Raw genomic sequence first — 19,934 nt, 5'->3', positions numbered from 1 at the left:
CTGAATTGAACAGCAGGCTCATTTACATTTCTTTAATTTGGAAATATGAACATTCGGAAATTCTCTTCTCCACTTGCATTCCCTTATTTGGGGAACATGTAAATTACATTTATGATAATCTAGTATTTAACTGGTACAAGCATTGCAAATTCCAGAAGCAAATGTTTCAAAATAAGCAGGAGCTGTGCCAACTTCCTTTGAAAATGCATGTGGCAAAAACCACCTCTGCAGATGACTGGGGGTGCAGCATCTTCGGCTTCTGGACCTGCTCCTGCAAAGCTTGTAGAGCAGATGGGATGGCCGGGGTGAGGCTTGTAGGGCTGGACCTTTTCTCCCAGTCACAGTCGAGCATGGCAGATGGATTTAATTAATAAACTGGTTGTATCGCCTCTTCTGTTGTGCACAGGGTCATTTTTCGCAGCCTCTGAGACCCCGGAATTGCAGATGAAAATGACGGCAAAGGACCTTTTGGATCAGCCATGCTCAAAGAATGCTGAAAAGCCTCTTCTACGGTAATCCCACCCGTACTTTTTCCAGTCTCACGCTGGAAACCTTCTATTAACATTGCCTCATGTTCAGCTGCTCACCAGACAGTTTACTCTATTGCCTCTGTAGCAGCTCTTAGTATTAAGTCCTTTCTCTTGTACCTAAATGGAGTTGTTCCACTTTTAATTTGAGACCCTTTTACCAGTTCTGCTGCAGGGAAAGTTCATTCTCACAGCACACAGACATGAGTGCTGGCTGCTGCTCCCTCCTGCCGAATGAATTGCTTTCCACTGTGCCCTTCCCTTGCAGCATCTGCAGCTCTTTTTGCCATTCCCTCTGCCCGTCTTTAAGTTCACTGCCACTTTTTCAGTGCCTTTTTTAGGATGCAAGGCTTAAAAGTTCATACCGTACTCCAGCTCCAGTCTTGCCCGGGCTGCATGATGCTGCACGTATCCCTCCCTTTGTCATACATACAGCAGATCCCTTTTTACGCCGCCCTCCCCGGAACACCAATTGGTTGTTTTGCAATGCGAGCTCTTATGCACTTCATTATCCACTGCAACCCCAAGGTCTTTCTCTATATTAATGTTTCCTAAATATCTGTGTTGATTGCTGTTATTTCTCCCTAGGTGCATTACTGTCCCATTCATCAATATTAAATAAATTTCATTTTGTTGATGTCTTCCCATGACTCAGAAACTGCCAGATAATTCTGCAAGAGGGATTTACTATCCCTTTCCACCTATTCATTTTATATTTTATTGCTTTCAGAACAAGCAAGGTTAAACAGAGCATTGCTTCATATAGATCACATGTTCAGAATACAGTAGGGAATAAAAGTATTTGGATAAATAATTGAATGCTGAAAGTATGATCTTTTTAGAAAAGCAAGAAAAATATAATCTTTTCCCATAAAATATAAACTTAAAAATATAAATATAACTTGCATTTATTTTTTTCCCCTTACCCAAACTCGAATGATCAGAGGAAGGTAAAGAAACAAAATCTACTACCTCCTTAAAAAAAGTCAGAAATCTTTAACAAGCCTGAACTTTCCATGTAAGCATTTACATTTGAAGCATATGACTTTGGGGAGCAAAAGTATGCTGAGAAATCCTGACAAAGGTGGCATTAAGGCAGTACCTGCCTGTTTCACAGAAGGAACAGCACAGAAATTGTTGCTTTGATTAACAGCTCATCACTTTTCAGGAAAACTCTGAAACATTTGCCTGAAGTGAATCATGTGCCATGGTTCAATGGGCTTCCATGTGTTTTTGCTGTGCAGAACGGGGACTGAACTAAGCATATGCTGCAGAGTCTTGGTGAACAGCAGTCCCTTGAGCAAAATTTTCAGGCTATTGAATTTAGGCACCTGGGTACCTGGCTATATGTGCCTTGCTCAAAGCACAGTAAAGGTATGGTGAAGAGGTGGGAACTGAATCCAGAATTACAGCCGTAACTCTAGTCTCAGAGAAATCAGAGGGAAATTTGCAGCTGACTTCACTTGTCCTCAGGTTTCAGTGCCTGGCTTCTAACTGCAAGATCCTCCTGGATATGTTACTTTTAAAAAAGGAATAAATCACACACACACACAAAATAACAAAAACAAAACAGCAACCAAACCCATGTATGATTAAGCAGAAACATTAGCATACCCATATACCCATTTCTTGACATTGTCAATAGCCTTTGATATATTAATGCGTAATTGCTTACAGAAACCTGCACAGATCAAAGAGAAAGGACAAGTTGAGGGGGAACAAGTTCTCTATTATGAGAAGAAAGGCGCAATTACACAGAGGTCTGGTTAAAGGAAGAAAGATCTTGCTCTGCAACCCAAGGCAGCGGGCTGAGCTCAGAGCAAATGAGGATCTCGTGCCCAATGTTTGGCCATGCTCACCTTACAAATCACCTGCGAGGCACTGAGCACTGAAACCTGCCAAAACCCTGTCAGAACAAGTACCCATGTGTGCATGAAGGTGCAAGAAGCTCTGGGCATAAGCTGTCCATCAGGGGCTGCTGGTGCTTCTGAAACAGCACCCAGATTCCATTTGGCATTAAAATAACCCTGACTTTTTTTTTTTTTTTTTTTTTTTTTTTTTTTTTTTTTTTTTTTTGTGGAGAGCCAAAAATAACACCGTTTGATGTTCCCCATGGCTGGCTGGCTCCCAGGTGCCAATTACCAGCTCATGGCTAATACTTTGAAGTTTTGCTAACCTTAGTAAGTCTGCCTTGTGCCTGTGCTGCTTGTTCTCACTGGATTTGCGGAGCATCGGTTTAGGTTATCCCCGAGGCAAAGATAGCTTCAGGAGGAGAACCCAAACAGGACTCCTTGATTATGTGACATTTCTCTGACAGATTCGTTTTCAGTAATTACATCTGCACAGTGGAGTTAGGGCTCTTCAGCAGGCAGTAGTGGAAGCTGACTTCTCAGAAAGTAAATACCCAGCAGCCAGGACTGTAACAGATTTTACGGAAGGGACTAGTAATTCACTTAACTGTGTCTCAAAAAAAGTCCTTTCTCTACATTTCTCCTCAGTATTCTCTTGGGCAGTCTCTAGACCTGCTAAATTTGTAGTTCTCATTTAATTCCCTGACATGTTCTTATTTTTTAAAGCTTTATTTTCAGCTATTGAAGTACAAGAGATTGCTTTTGGCCTCAAGCCTTGCTTTCCAGACAGGCAGCATGAGCCTCCAGTTCTGGTGTAACTTAAAGAGAATACTTTCTGTTTTGGCATGAACAGCTCAGAGTTTGTTTCTGAGCCCACCTGCACTTTCCCACACTGTTCCATCTTGCCTGTGGTTGCAAATCTTTTCCTGGCTCTGCCAGAGGAGGACACAGCCCTCACACCAAGCCTGTGCCACGAAGAGGCAGCTTCTTCTGAGATTAAAGGCTTGTTTTTTTTTGGAGGGCACAGTCCACCTGTCTCAGAGCTTATTAATTTGTCTCTCTCAGCAAAAACACTATCCAGCAACCAGCTCGTTACTCTGTGAGTATACACCCTGCTAGAAAGGAGGGGAGCCCACCTGTCCTTTTTCAAAACTTCTCAGTTTGTCTTAGGGTCTCATATTTCTGCAGGGGGGGTGGATCAGGCTGCAGAGGTCACGGTGAGGGACAGCCCTGGCACAGGTCACCCAGCCAAGTGCTGGTGCATCCCCTCAGGAAAGAGGCCAGTGGTTGTACAGACCGCAGCATCACTCTGGTTGGGAGGTGAGTGCTGCTGGTGGCACCTCTTGGCAGAGAATGGAGATGTAAATGCATGCACAGGTAGTCATTGCTTCTCACAGCACTACATCAGAAATGTGACTGAAATCATTACAAATTATGTCTGCTGTATAATCTTTTTTTTGCTTTACCTAGTCTATAATTGCAACACCACCAAAAAAAAAAAAAAAAGTGTATTGGATTTGTCTGTCATGATCTATGTTTAGGGCTTGGCAGGATTCAATTTTAATTTCAACTTCAGTGATAACATTTTATTACCTGTGTTCTTTATTTATAGTTACACACTGCTTATTTATATTGATGTAAATATTTTTCGACCTGCTTCCAGGAAAGTGCTATCATCATTGGCTGAAAGAAAAGCAGCCTTCTTCTTTTTAGCAGCTGGTGTGATTTCAGAGAGACAGGGTCTACAAATTCATCTACCATCACAGGATTTAGTCCTTAATCGAGATAGAACAGAAATGACAAATCCATTACAAAACCCTTCCTGAAAGAGCCTGTCCATGGCCTGTTTTCCTGGAATATTGCATGAGGTAACAACATGAATCATGAGTAATGTTCAACACTGTGAAGTTTGGGCAAGCTAGAAAATACTGTTTTTTTTCTTTTTTTTTTTTTTTTGAAAAACAAGAGAGGGGGGGAATAAGGTATTGTGCTATTAAAAAAAAAAAAAAAAAAGATTTCAGCTGAGAAAAAAATTTGTTTTAAGTATTTTGTGCATTTAGATAACCCAAGAAGATCCCATATGGCATATGAGCAAGTGTTAACAGAAAGATCATTAATCAAGTAATACGCCTACTGGAAACAAAACCCACAGCAGCTTAGAGAAAACAGACAAAAAGTTAGCCCATGGTTATATAAATAAGTGAATGTCAGTGCTGGAGCATTGTTTCAGAGAGGAAGCAGCATGAGACTGTGGACAGCCAAGGTCTGGGCATTTCATCAACACCCAACTCAAAGAACCCCAATACCAATGGGCTGGTACCTGACCAGTGGAAAAAGTTTCCTGAATCAAGGTTGCTGGAGAAAGAGGGTGTGGGAATGTCTAACGGGAGCAAAACTTTGCTTTCTGCAGGAGAATTAAACCACAAGCCCACATTGTGATCTGTGTGGACAGAGTCCATTGACTCATGTCAAGACAAAGGATTTACCTGCACAGGAAAGCAGTGGGATACTGGGAAGGTCTTCCCCAATCCTTCTCCCTCTCAAGGTGCCAAGTACAGAGCTCCATCACAACAGTCTGCCCATGTGCATGGATGTCCAAAACGGTGCTGCTGACACCTCTGGTTCTTGCTCAGTAATGCTAAAAAAAAAAAAAATAAGAAATATTGCACTGAAACTGTCACACACAACAAGTCTAGATGTGTTTCAGAGGGTGCTTTTTTGTTTATTTCCTGGTGCTTGCTTGTTGATTTATGTTTGCTTGTTTACTTTAGGAAAAGGCTTAATTTTAAAAGAATATATAATAACACAAAATAATCAGCCCCAACGTGCAGGCACCACAGGTGTTATTGGTTCAGAGATGCAAAGCAGTGAGATGCTTCCATGTCAATGCAGCTAATTTTGCTAAATCACTTTACAGAACAAATCAGAAAAGCCAAGGCTATAACTATTTTCTGTTGCAACCCTAATGATCCTAAGTGCTCTGAGGAAATTGCCACTGAGCATTTTACCCTAAGTATTTGTAGAGCAGGCCTTAAGAATTATTGATAGTAAGAAAATAACAGATATTAATGAACATTTTCCGCAAGCCAGTGTATCACCAGAGAATTTACAAGTACTAATGTGCACTAAATTTGAAAAGCACAATTTTAATTCCATCCTGGAGAGTACTTAAATCTAAAAGAAAATTACTGACTTACTAAGTAGGGAATCTAACGTACAGTTGTCAGCACTGAATCGTCCTTTACCTCCCCACACAAAACCAAGCCCGTCCATCAATCTCAAAGTTTTTGTTCAATACTCCATTGCCAGGAACTGTTTTCACATTCAGGCGAGGGAAATAAAACCAGCAATAATACTAAATAAATGATTAAATACTGTACTTCATAAATAAGAATGAGTGGATAAGATAGAAAGAATAAGATAGGCTTAATATATATGATAATTTAAATATATTTTTTATATAAATATATATAAAATATATAAATACTAAAGAATAGGCTTAGGGTCCTTGATTTATGACAGAGATGCAGCCATGCAGCAGTACAAGAGGACAGAGTGCCCCAGGACTTGTCTAGCAGGTGGTTGTGTTTTTCATTAAACAGTCCAATATCAGGTTGGAGAATAAAACAATCCTCTAGACCCTACTGGCCTTATAGACTTGGCCGGGGTGCATTTTTGATAGAATAGGTGCAAATGAGGAGGTTTATTTGATCTGCCCAGAAACATGGTGTATCTTACAGAGGGAGGGAGACAGGAGGTGTGGGCTGGGGGAAGCAAACAGGATGCATCAGCTGGAAGACCTGGTCCTCCAGATATAATTGTGGTTCTTCTGGCTTTACGTGTGTGGGTGACGAGGTACAGATGTGGGTGAAATTCCAAGGGAACAAACCATGGTTCCCATAGTAGTTCAGCCTCTCAGCGCTTACTCTGTAGTGTTTTGACATCAGCTCACCTTCAATGATGCGGTATTGGCAGCGATCCTCAGGGGAGCATCTGGTTGCCTTGGTAGGTAAATGAGTAGCAGCTGGGAAAAAATGGAGTTCACATGGGGACAGCAACACTGAAGGGCTTTCTGAGCTATTGATTTTCACATGTGCTCAAGGGAGCACAATAGGGAAGAGATTTGGGGTCAGCTCAGGTTACCCAGAATTTTCAGTAATTTGCCATCCAGCCCAATTGCTAGATTGATTGAACCTGGTTAACACTGCTTAATAACCTGAGCAAACAATCTTTGAAGCCAATTATTACGTCTTTGAAGAAAACAGCTCCAAAGCCTTGGGAAAGGGATTTGTGTTTAGTATGGCTACACAAAGGATTTTGCATGAATTGGACAGCAATTGCCAGCGTGGTGCTGGGATGCTCTCAGGTGTTTTTCCTCCTTGATGCCTATGGGTCAAAGGTCCTCTCAAAACACTCAACATGGAGGCGAGGGGGGGACAAGTTGGTCCTTCATGCACCAGCCTCCAAGAAACATCTGCACCCAAGGCCATTTCAAAACCTGTCTCTTCCTCTCTTTGCATAACTCTCCCTGCTGCTCGCTCAGCTCTGATCATTAGGATTTGATCGCTTCAGGAAAGATGAATGCATTGACGTGCTTGCTTTTTTTTTTCTTTTTTTCTTTTGGCATCCTGTTGTTCATGAATCATTGTTCTGTCACACAATAACTATAATTATTAATTTTCTGGACCTTCAGCTGATTGTCTTGGTAGAAGAGAAAAAAAAAACAACAGCAGAAAAAGGATGGTGGTGGGGTGTCAAAATCAGACTTATCTAGGAAACAGAAATAACCTCATGCTATCAGAATTGGTTCCTTTGGGTCAGAGCCCATATGCAAACTCACAAGCACACTTTGCTTCTTCTATTCTGTGGTGCCCAGAGTAGTGTGTCTGGTTTTCGATTGGCCAAAGTAGATGAAGGACGGCAGGAGGTTATTTTTAATCTGCTAATGTGTTATGGGAGACTGTTGCTGCAATGGAGCATAGAAGGTGCGGGAAGGTAGAGGAAAAATGTAAAATAAGTTTGTTTGAACTAAAAGAACACATTGTGACAATTTCAAAACTCTTGGTACCAGACCGTTGCCACAGTGAAAAAGAATCATGTAAAATTTTTTTCCCCTTTATTTAATTCCCTAAGAAGTCATGTTCCTACATAGATCACTGGAGTCTGGGCTTGACTGAGCCTGTGGTAAGGGGATAAGGAGATCCTCATTACTGGGCCTTTCCAGAGAGCTCTTGGCTAGTTACATAGCCCAGCACAACAAGGAGTGTTACCAGGAGCTCTGGATTTTGCACCATTCCTCAGGTTGGCTGGCCCTGGGAGATGGTGTGACCTGACCAGAGGGGCAATCAGAGGACATCCCCTTTCCTGGACAGCCGTCAGGTCCCTGCTATTTCACTCCTTCCCCTTCAAAGTATCAGTTTCTTCCTGCTTCTCATGCCTACTATGTCTTTTTCTCCTTTTTTTTCGTAACTTTACATAAGAGCATCCTTAGCAATTCCAGACAGGTCCAGCTGTGGTTAATTTGTCATGGAGAAAATAATATCAAACAGCGCAGAGCTGGGGAAACAAACAACCCAGTGCAAAGCCTGCCCCTAATTGATTGATGAAAGGAAAATTAGGGCTGCCTCGAGAAACAATTTCCATAGCAATGGGAATTGGAGGAAGCTGTGTTGCAAAGCATACATGACCCACCACGTCTGTTTGGCCTCCGAATTGCGGGGCACACCAGTGTGGGACACTGTGTGGGCTGGGGCTGGGGTAGAGCCCAGTGCTGCATTGTGGGATGGAGGTAAGCTTCCTCCCCACCCCCAAAAAGCAGGAGGTGATGCTGTGTTTTGTGGTCTTTTCTCTTCCCTTCACATGGCTTTTCTTTTAGGTACGAAACAAGATCACGCGTCAGCCTAAGCAATGATCACTATCACTTCAAACAAGTTGAGCTTCTTTTATTTTTTTCCAGAACAAAATCATCCAGGAGACTTCCAAGGAAGAGTTCCTCCCCTTCAGAAAAACCTCTGCAGGTACTGTGGGTAATAGGGGCATGCTGGCAATTATTAAGACCACGTTCTCCCTTTTTGATGTATAAGGCTCTTAGTTTCAAAAGTGACTAATGATACAGGGTGCATTTAAAATTTTATTTGCTTGATTGGAGATGCCTTAAGGAAGACTTGCTTCTGGCAAAGGAAGCTCACTGCAGCAGTCTCAGGGTGGGAGACCACAGTCTCCCAAGTTGCTAGCTGTTTTTGACAGCCTCATGCATGCATGTGAGTGTATGGCAGATTTGTGTGTGCCTTTCGTTTTCTTCTTAGGCAGGCCATAGAAAAAAAAAAAAAACAAAATCAAGTTTCTGGCAGATAAATCATGAACAAATGTTACTCTTAATTTGGTGCAGTGCAAAATTAGCAGTTTACAGTTTTTAATAACCCTTAGAGAAAAAAAAAAAAAAGCTCAATGAGAAAAAAAACAACAACACATGACCATCAACATCAACAACAAAAAAAGCTCATTCTGGACTTGAAGCTTGAAAAGGCAGAAAGGCATCCATTTTCATAGCTATCAGTTGGGTGCACCTTCCCCATGCTGCACAGTCACCATGGCTTAATTATCTCTCTGTGATGGCTCAGTGCTGACGGGGAATTCGGCACCCAGACAGGAGGCCCTTCTCTCGTAGCACATGGCTCTGTGGCTGCCTTCATTTCTGTGTTTTAAACTGATAGCCCTTTTCAAAGCTAGAACATGCATTACGGCTTTTGGCGGTGTTTTGATCACCAGCAATGAACAAGACTGCCTCAGAAGAAAGGCAAGGCAAGACTGACGTGATTTTCTCCACGCCACTTTTTTTCTGACTTACTTTTTTTAACAGCCGTTCCTGAAATAAGTGGAAAGAGCGGTCCCTAAGCAGCCTGTCTCATAACTAGTGGCCTCTTCATTATTTTCACTGGTTTATTTTACCAGCGGCCTGGAGAACATATAGAAGTTGCCTTAAGGGTAAGAGAAATACAGTCATGCTGTGTAAAACACCGTTTGACCTGGAGATGAATTTGTCTCAAAGCAGCATGACATATTTTTATTTACCTGAACTTTTGGAAATAAATTTTAGAGCGCCACTTTTTGGGGAAGGCAAAAGTTGGGAGGCCCCAAGGAGCATACATATTTCAGGAATTTGGAAAAAGTTAAAGAGCTAACGTATTAGAGATATCGTAAGGGATAAAAATAACCTGGAGGGAAAAGCAAGGTATGGAGAATGGTGCTGAGCATGAAGCTGGCCATTCCACTGCTTTGCCAAGCAGTGGGATTTATTTATTTTTTTCTGTTTTCTTTCCTTTTCTTTTCTTTCTCTTTCTCTCTCTCTCTCTCTCTCTCTCTTTTTTTTCTTTTTTCTTCTTTTTTTTTTTTTTTTTTCTAAATAGGCTTTCAGGGGGAGTTGGGCGCTTTCTATTGAAAAGCTATTGAAGTGTTGCTATGTTTGGAGCATTTTCTGATATTCAGCTTTCTACCATAGAAATTAGAATTTGCCAGGGAGGGAAAACATCCTCTGTTGTTCTTGCTGCTGTTGACAGGTTTTAGTTGGAAATCTCTCCTTCCCTACCTTCACTGGGGAATGAAAAGCTTGCACTTGACACAGAACTAGAGCAAAAGACAAACAAGGAGAATGACAAAATTAGACAGGTCAAAGTATCCTGATTTGTTTATTATCTTCTTGTTGGTGCTTCCTCTTCTTAGCTTCCTGTCACTCTCTTTTTTTTTTTTTTTTTTTTTCCTGTTTGTCAGGACTCTTCTTTCAGACTATCAGCTTTTTGTCCGGGGATTGCTATTGAGTTTTCACACAGGTTAGCATGTTGTGGGCTTGACTGGCAGAGGGTTAAGGGTTACAGCACGTGCCAGTCACTGCAGCCAGCCAGCCAGGAGGCAAGGTCATCCTGGTAACCCCTGTGGTAGGCAGCAGGGGAGCACAAGCAAGAAGGATGAAGTATTTGATGGAAATGACTGAGTGAAGCCCTTGACGGGAATGTCTGGAATACAAACAGCTTCACACTCAGTGCTCCTACTGCCTCAGTGCTGTCAGGGCATTCGTGTAGGCCCTGGCAAGCCTTGTTGCCAAAGGCTGGTAGTTTTGCCGTGTGCCAGCTTACACTTTTATGTGCCACCAACCCCAAGGCAAGACTATGTATCTGCGAGATAAATTTGTGCTGTCCTCCTCAGATTATCCTGAGGACATGCTTTAAGGCCTTGCTTGGTCGGGATCGGCAAGGCCCCGGTGCCCGTGCACACGTGCATACTGTGAAGGCAGCGTGCTCGGATGGATGGGGCGTTGTTTCTGGGGAAAAGTCAGGACAGATCTGGTAATGGTAAAGGTAAGGGCAGATCTGACATGACAGTGTCAGAGAGACAGGGACTGATGCCACCAGGGTGACATTTTAAATATACTCTTAGATGGTTTATTTGCAAAGAATGAGCATAATGGTGCTCCCAGAGATGAAGAACTCCACCTGCTCTAGAGATGTAGCTATAGCAACCTCCACAAGATTACATTGCTAATCCGCAGGTGTTGAAGAGGCATAGATAGATGCTGTTGAGTAATTTGGCTCCAAATAGATACTTTGATCTGCATAACAGCTTGCATTCATGTCCCAAATATGGATCATTTCCAATTCCACAGTTCTTCCTTATAAAAGCAACGCTCCCGATCTTTATGTTTTAAAACTTGCCTATGCTATCTAATAAGCCAGACAGCTCCATTACTTTTGGGTGGCGAAGGAGTGAGGGGGAGAAGGAAACCATTTCGTTGCCCAAAATCCCCCAAATATTTCTTGCTTGTTTTATCTGAGTGAATTCCCCTATGGGAACAAAACCAAACAAAAGAAAATAGGTGTTCTAATTTCCTGTACACATGGTGTACTGATGAATCACTTGCATCTTCACAGTAAAGATGGTCTATTCCACTGCAGACTCTGCTGACAGTCTCTGAACATATACCAAACCAGATCGTGCTTCATTAGCAGCCACAACACTGTTAAAGGCATCAAGCTAACGTCTGTCCCGCTTTACTCTCCACGAGAAGTCATTGAACTTGGTGGGGATGCCTGGGATGGAAGACAAGGCAGAATATGGCTCATCATCAAACAGCTCCAAAGGAACCCAGACCTTTGATAAGCAAAATCTGCAGAGCACTGATTCAATGAAAGGAAGGAATTCAATAGCTCCAAGAGAAAAATGACCCTTCATTGTGTTCCTGCTAATCTGCTGGAGCACTCCTTTAGGAGGGGAGTTTAGTCACGCACTCATCGTTTCATAAAAGCTGGTTAAGGACATTTGATGAAGCCTCTAAAGTCTGTATTGCTTGCCTCTTTCCTTCTCTCTTCTTTATCCTTTATTTCTTTGCCAACTGAACATCCCACAGCCTCGTTGTTTCCCTCATTTCTTGAAGCATCCTATCCTGCTTTTTTTTTTCCTGCTCCTGCTTCATTTATTTCTTTGCAGGCTGCTTCATTATCACTTTATTTATTTACCTGAATTATTCTGCTGTATTAAACACCAACATGTCAAAAATCAGAAGCTTGCCTTTCACATGAACAGCATGCAAGTGACAGTGCAGTTGTACACAGCATGATCACCTGCTGTTTTTCCCATGGGACCCTGCCTTGCCCCTTTGCTCAGGATGCAGCCTTTCCAGCAGCTTTACCTCACTGCCAAAACCAGAAGTTCCTCCTCCTGCCCCTCAGCTTTGAACATATTGCTCCTGGTTGCTCCCTATTGATGATACTCCCCATCTTAGTGACCAGTCTGAAAGAAAAAGTCCCTTATCAATAAGGTTGCTTTAATTATGCCCTTAACTTTTAGTTCTTTATTACTTAGATCTTCTCTCAATTTATCCATTACTTTTCCTGAGTTTGGTATCAAGTAAACTGGACTCTATTTACTTGCATGGTGTCATTTGCCTTGGAATTTTTACACAATGTTGACATTGACCTTTGAGGATTTCCCCACTATTTTATGATTTATTAAAAATTTACATATACAGCCTAAAAGTATGCCACACCAACTCTTCCATAGCTCTTGGGGGACACATCTGTGGACCTTATGATTTCAAAAATGCTTAAATCTGGTACAAGTTGTTCAATATCTTCCTTAATTTTTAATGTGTCCAAAAATATATTATTCCAAACAGAGAACAGAAATAATTGTTGAACCATTTTGCCTCTTTCTTCATTGCTATTAATGACTTGGCTATCTCCAGATAGTAATGAGAGTGTGACACTGATGTTTTTTCTGCTATTACTAATAAGTTTTCAAGAAACCCTTCTTCTAAAACATAGCCTGACCAGCCATGGGTTTTCTTTTGATGTCTTTAGTATCTTTTTATCAATTTTCTACACCTCATAAGCTCTTATTTATATGGATTTTTATTACCTCCTTCTTTTCCCCATATGTTGCATATTGCTTTTTAATTTGTTATTCCTGCCTTCATTCTTCCACTGAAAAAGAATGTGCTTTTCACCAATATAACTCAGCTACTTCACTGTGAAGTAATGGCTTTTTGGCCATTTTATATGTGCTTCTTCCTCATATATTTTCCCTCATTTACATTTCTCTGTTTGCTTCTGCCATTACATTCCTTTCCACTTTGTAACTTTTCTCAGTTTGGGAGACCACTGTTTTTAAGTACCAAGTGTGTGTGGTACTTTGCAATGGCAAGCATCCCCAGGCAGCCTGTGCTTTCTGTATCAGCAGTTTTCCTTGCCAAACAGCCCACAGCCTATGGAGGACACCAGTCTGCACCTGGATGGGGGCAGCAAAGTATCTGAAGGACACCAGTTTGGCTTCCATAGGACAATTACATCAGATTTCTCCCCATCAGTGGTTATTTTCAGGTCCTCCTGCTTGCTACCCAATCTCCTCATATTGGTCTATTGGTCATACTGGTCACACTGGTTCTTTGTGCTGGTGCTCCATGAGGTGGGAGAGGGTTTCTGGCCAAGCGAGCCCCCGGACCACCTACCCTGTAGGACCCGAGGCCTCACAGAGGGGAAGAAGCTGGCTCAGAGGGCAGGACAGGCAGAGCCAAAATAAAAAATCATTCTTCATCTTTTGCCTCAACTGCAAACCCTACCCTTCCTCCCAAATTGCTTTTGAGCTGTATTGTTCCCTGACGTGCAAGAGTGTTGTTAGTGAGCCCAAATAGCCTCTCAGTTATCTAGTTGAGTGGGAAATATCACGTATTGCTGAAGGGAAATCTTAACTCTCTCTCTGTATGTGAACGCTAGCCCATAGCAGAAATAGCTCCAGATAGAAAAAAATACTATTTTGGGAATCAAAATCAGCACTTTTTCATGTTTAGGTACGTTGTTTTTCACCTTGCTTAGCACTTCAAGTGCAAGGTCATGTGGCAAATCATTACACCAGCAATGTGCATCCCTGTTTGAAGAACTCCATCACGAATTGATTTGAAAAAGATCTGGGTAGCGCCTATTTCTTTTTCTTGACAACAGCTCCATTATTCACAATCTATTTATGCAAAATCTTTTGCTGAGAGATATTTTCATTTTAATTGCAGGCAGCAGCCATTTTGAGGAAAAAGTCGATATTCTTAAAGTGGGAATAATCTTTTAAAATGATAATGCAAAACTGTAGCAACCCCACTCCCATGGATTTGTATCAGGGAAATATTATATAGAAGAGACCACCTGAGACCACCTAGGCAAAGCTTCCTTGAAGCTGGATCAGCATCAATACTAGGTCAGGCCAGCCTGTATGCTCACACACACAAACCCCTCATACAAAAATTTCTGTCTATCTTTCCCTGTGTGTATGCACATACACCAAATTACAACTTTTATTAGCCTTCACTATTTTTAGTAGATTTTAAAACCTTACGCAGGTGCTGTATCTTAGAAATACAGCTTTTAACACCAGCTGGTTTCACTCTCCTAAGTGTTTTATCTGGAAGATTAGATTACACACCCTGGGGAAGAAAGCGACTTAAATACATTGTACAGCAGGTAAAGTGCTTTGGGCTCTGCATTGTGTCATTAAGACCCATACGAGAAAGCAGCAAGACTTATCTTAATCTTGCTGATCGCCTCAATTAACACGGTCCCCACAGTGTCCTCTTTGATATCTAATCCCCATGGTTTCTTGTTCTATGTATTCTGCGTTTATAATATTCTTTATCAGATCATTGCTAGGGGTACGAAAATACGTATTAAGTAAGTGAGGATGTGGCAGTTATTGAGAGGAGTCACGTGCCTAATTAACATGGAAATTAGGCAATGGACTATTAAGTCTTTCATGCAAGGAAAAGAAATGTACTAGATAAGGGTGCTAAAAATAAAAAAAAAAAAAAAAAATAGAAATGGAAAGGAAAAAGTGCCCAGGAAAGGAGTCTAATTATAAGCAGAATTCAAAAGCAATGCCATTCAAAACAACCTGTCTACTCCTGGCAAACACTTTCATCATTCGGAAATAACTTTCCGTACACAGCGACATAAGCAAGCAGTGAAAAAGAGGGGGAACGTCCTCCCACAGCTCACGCATGCAAGAAGTAGTGACATTATCTCTGTACTCATAGGACTTTCCTTATTCATGAGGGTAGCCTCAACTCCCAGAGCAGCCCAAGTGTACTCCTCAGTTGCACGAGGACAAATAAGAACAAAGATTGAAATCCAGGGATCCTGATGAAATGATGATCTTTATCTTTCCAGCCAATTCCACAAATACTGCCTAGCATAAAGACTGATGTGGTTAAAAAATAGAATATAATTCCCAGGGAGAGAATATCAGAGATTTTGGGAGGCTGACAGCCTTCAGCTGGCTATGAGCAGTACTAGCAGAAGCAATCCCCCATCCAAAATTGCTTTCTGCTCTCTGATATGCCATCTGATGCTCCGGATGGCCTTTGACAAGTGTCCCAGAGCCAGGCTGCTGCGGCAAGGAAGAGTGAGCATCACAGGCGAGAGCAGCAGCCAGCAGCACTCTTACTCCCCAGCACACACCCTGCCACAAAACGTCATCTTGGGGATCGCATCCCTGCCAGTACAGATTTTCTCTTCTCTTAAGGCTCATGATGAGAGCTGACAACTTGGTGACTGCTTCATTTTAGGGTTTTCCTCCTTCCTTTCATTACTGTTTCTACCACCCCAACCCACCTCCAACACGCAAGGTATGGGGCCTCGTTTTAGAGAAGAACGGCGGAGGGTGAAATGCTCTTTTCAAATGCTGCATGGTTTATCATGAGTCCTTAAATGTTTTGTCTGGATCAGTTTTTTAACTCAGTTGAGTGCTTGCAACTTACTGGGTAACTGCCATGAAGCAGAGCAGCAGAGGCTGTGATAGTGAATGACTGCTGCAAAGAGTTTTTCCTCTCCTCTATCCTCTGCCAAAATCCTAAGTGACGTACACCTGTTTCTGAGCAGGGAAACCCACTCTGTCTTTTATATTGCCTTTCCTGACTGACTCCCTGACTATATATTACAGTAACATGCCAGAGCAACACAAATATATATGTATATATATATATTCCTGGAAGAAGAGCATCTTCTATTAGTGAAGATGCAAACGTATATATGAATATCCCATCCTTACTACTCACAATGCAAACAGCTCCTCATTTGCATTGCCGTGGTTTAAATGTAGATGGTCTAAGATAAGTCATTGTCAGATGTCCGTAAATATTGATGAGCACTCTGGGACCCTGTGTGTAACCATCTGTTTCCTCGCTGTCACCACCTGAGAGCTATGTATTAGCAGAGATGTCGATCGAGTTTCTAGGAGGTAAACACATGCCTTTGCTTAGCAAATGACAGCAAAAGAAAAGAAAGTTAGGGAGGAAAATTTCCAGCTGAATAATGAATCAAGCTAGGCTGGAGGCTGGTGAGCCTTCGTTAGGAGTCTGACACATCGGCAGCTTTCCACCCTCACATTCCCTGTGCCCTATAGTAGCCCCATCTCTGCACAGTGCCTGCCTGTTGGTGCCCAAAACACCACCCATGGAGTCTCTTCTTGGACTGGGGTCAGCAGCAGCCCCCTGGCTTGGGGACAGTGCTGCTGCTCCTCTCCCGCAGACCAAGGGGGAGAAAGTGCCAGCAAACAGGATGAGGGAAGGTGAATCTGGGCCACCCCACTACCTCCAGAGGCCATCAGCAGGTCTAGCGAGCTATATTCATCTTGTCAAGACCTTGTCACTTCTTTTTTTCCTTATTTTTTCCCCCCTAATGGGCGTTTCAACACTCCTGTTTTAGATGCCTCAGTGAAGTGCCTCAAGTCACAAGGAAGGGAGCTAGAACATCAATCTGCATCTGTTGTCTCCTGCAGAGTTGTCATCAGTCATCTTGTCTGAACCAACAGGTAAGGGACAGCATGATCCAAAGGGCAGCCCCAGAACTAGGGGTCAGGTGAGGTTGTCCCAGACAAGGTCACCTCCCTGAGCCTCAGTTCTAACTCTAAAATGAGAAAAACACTTATTGCTCCAATTTATTTTCTGTTTTAGAGGAAAAATACTCTGTAAGTGCTATGGTTTATTATTCTAATGTGACTGTAAAATCATGATGTCTTTATTGCAAAATGATCTTTAAAACATGAAGCATTAGGATGGTGACTGAAATCATTAGTATCAAATTGTTCTGCTTTTGCCCTGTCACATTGATACTTCAAAGCAAAATTGTCTCGTGGGCGTTTATAAGATTTCGTAAGGATAGCTTGTCTTTTCAAACCTTCTTCAGGGGAGGAGGGAAGAAGCCCCCAGACGTTTTCTTAATGAATGAGGACCAGGGGGCTCTGCCTGTTTAATTCTTCTGATTTCTTTTAATATTTAAATTCCAAACCTGCTAACAATCAACGTGATGAAAATGAGCCTCTGCTTGTTTTGGAAATGGTGCGGGCAGACATCCCCGCTCCCCAGCCCCACCTGAGCTGTGAGCTGTGAGCACTGTTGTGCTCACTGAGATGCTGTCTGGTGGAGACCACGGTGCCCCATCCCTCCCTCTGCCCACAGAAGGAAAGTGGAGGTCTCCCTGTAGTCCCAAAGCTCCCTGGGACCACTGAGAAGAAATGCAGGTAAATTTAATGAAGAGGAGCATTCAGGTAGAAGACAGACAGGAACCTATACCAAGCCTTCTTCTGGTGCTGGAGAACCCAGCCAGAAGACACAGCCCCATAACAAACCTCATTCCATCACCTCAGGAAGGAGTTGGTAGTGACTGGACTGGGGAAGATGCTCCAGGTTTGTGCAGATGGCCTGCCACAGGGTCATGCGCTTGTACAACTCTGCTCACAGCTGCTTCAGGTAGTTCTTGGGAAAATGCTATGCCAAGGCCCTTATATCAAATTTATAATAAAACCCAGGTATAGGAGAGCAGAGACAAACATCCCCACCTTTACCTGTCCCTCAGGTTTCCATGAGTTCATTGCTGGCCCTGCAATCAGATCTCAGAAGTCTGCACTGATGATATCAGGTTTTTAAGAACTTTCTGTGTGGTTTGGGGAAAGTTTCTTTTTATTATACTGTGTTACATGGGTCTGAGAGACACAGGAACACTTGTGTGTTTATGTATACAACGTCACAAGTAAAGGCCAACAAAGGAAAAACCAATAGCGTGGCTCTGATGCTGCTATTGAGTATGACTACTATCTAGTTTTATGGCAAACCAGTTCATTAGCATTTAAATCGATTCTTAAATATTTTCGCTGAAATTCAGAGCAATATAAGCCTTAAATCCAGGACTGGTAATGTTGTGATTTTTATGTCTAATTTTAGATTTAATTTTTGCTCTAATAGATTGAGATTATATGGCCACGCAATTTCCGAGAGCTGCTTTAAAATGCACAGATTTGTGTTTTGCCTTTAATGAGTAAAGAAAAAAAATAAAAAGGAAGTAGGCATTACCACATACCCATATGCAAAATTGACAGAAAATCTTCAAATTCCTGAACATAAACTCCTCACACATTCCAGCTTACAAATTAAAAGCCTAGAGAGAAGATGTATCTTTTAAGCTGTGTACAGGACTTAAAATATCAATCAAAAGGACCTTGACAATCCTGTAAATTGAACGCCATAGACTTCAGTCTGTGCATACCTATATTGTTCCAAACTTGGCATAAAATACAAGCGAAATGAGTCAGGTGGCCTCCATCCAGCCTCTGTCCGCATATGATGGGGTTCAGTGGTCACCATGATCTCTTTCTGACAGCACCTGCTCCACCAGTGCCTGTGGGTGGAGGGGAGCAGTGGTGGGGGCTTGCAGGGAACAAATCACACTCTCAGTATGTTGACATTTATAGACTGTAGACATAAAAAATGCCCCTTGCCTATCTCTGCCGTATACTTCAGACCATTATTTTCTCTGCTAAATTTGACCAGCTACCCCTTAAAGCATTAAAAAAAAAAAAAAAAAAAAAAAAAAAAAAGTTCATACTGCTTTCACACTGCTACAAAAAGGCAAAACTCACCACAAGCCAAATTTCTTTGGCTTTTCAGTCTTTTCAGTGACCTTTGTGAGTGGGAGCATATTTTCATTCCATTTATTTGATTCTGTTAGTTAATCTCACCCCATGGATTGTAAAGTCCTTGTGAGTTTTGTGGTTTCAAGAGGGTTTTTTTTGTTGTTGTTGTTGTTTTGTTTGTTTGTTTGTTTGTTTCAGCTGTGGTTTATATAGCTGAGTAATCTGGTGCTGCTTACTTCAGTCACAACTGGAACTGGAAATCCTTCAGAGACTGACAAGTTAACAAATGGACACTAGCAATATTCTGTTGCTCATCTGCCTGATGTTGTATTTTAATTAGATTGAGCAAGACAAAAAGGCTGCTTCTTCAGGTATAAGCTACTACAAGACCCTAGGGGGGAAAAAAAAAAAAAAAGAGAGAGAGAAAAAAAAAAAAAAAGAAAAAAAAAATAAACTGTTTAAGGGAACGGAGTGTTTATGCTATTAGTCACAGAAGGCTGACTTCTCTCCGTCCTGCCCTGTTGACAAATCTTGCTAACATTGTAAAAGAATCACCCCTTCGCTCTGATGTGGGAACTGTTTTAGATGATGAATTGCCACAACGCTGACAATTGCACATCTTCTGCATTGCATTACAAATGAAAAAAAGTTGTTTGAGAACATCCTTGTTGAGTATCAGCCCATGAAGACATTGAACTTTGGTGTGGGAAAGGCTTGTTCAAGGTCTGTGCATTTCTTATCCATTTAACAAGCAGTGCCATAGGGAATCTGGAGGTAGAGAGAAATTACTGTCACTGGATTTTATTTTATTAAACTAAATTTTCGATATGAAGAGTGTGACCGCAATTTCTCTTTAGCAATAAAAGCTTGATTATGAACTGAATGTCACCAGTTCAGCGAAGTGCGTTCAACTAAGTGCTAAATTCACTTCTTTGCAGGAATATATTTCTGCTCATTAAAACATTAGGCCACTTACACGGGGTTTTGTACTGTATCAAAGGGAACAGCGAGTAACCTAGGGATTCACATTTCCTCTTCCACACTTCTTTTACAAGACTCACTATACTTTTAAAAATCACAGTTCAAAAACTCAGAAAGTTGTCTGAAGAGACAAGGTTAA

General features: G+C 41.9%; 1 long non-coding RNA gene across 1 annotated transcript; it reads left to right on the top strand.

Annotated features, from left to right (window-relative positions):
• Positions 1-403: 403 nt before the first annotated feature.
• LOC137851768 (uncharacterized) lies at positions 404-19,168 on the top strand. The gene is made up of 3 exons (XR_011093448.1): positions 404-512; positions 8,334-8,394; positions 16,612-19,168. It is a non-coding gene; the product is annotated as an uncharacterized lncRNA (long non-coding RNA).
• The last annotated feature ends 766 nt before the right edge of the window (positions 19,169-19,934 follow it).

Source organism: Anas acuta, chromosome 2 (assembly GCF_963932015.1).
Source record: "Anas acuta chromosome 2, bAnaAcu1.1, whole genome shotgun sequence".
NCBI classification, from domain to species: Eukaryota; Metazoa; Chordata; class Aves; order Anseriformes; family Anatidae; genus Anas; species Anas acuta.
This window is presented reverse-complemented; position numbering and strand designations above follow the sequence as displayed.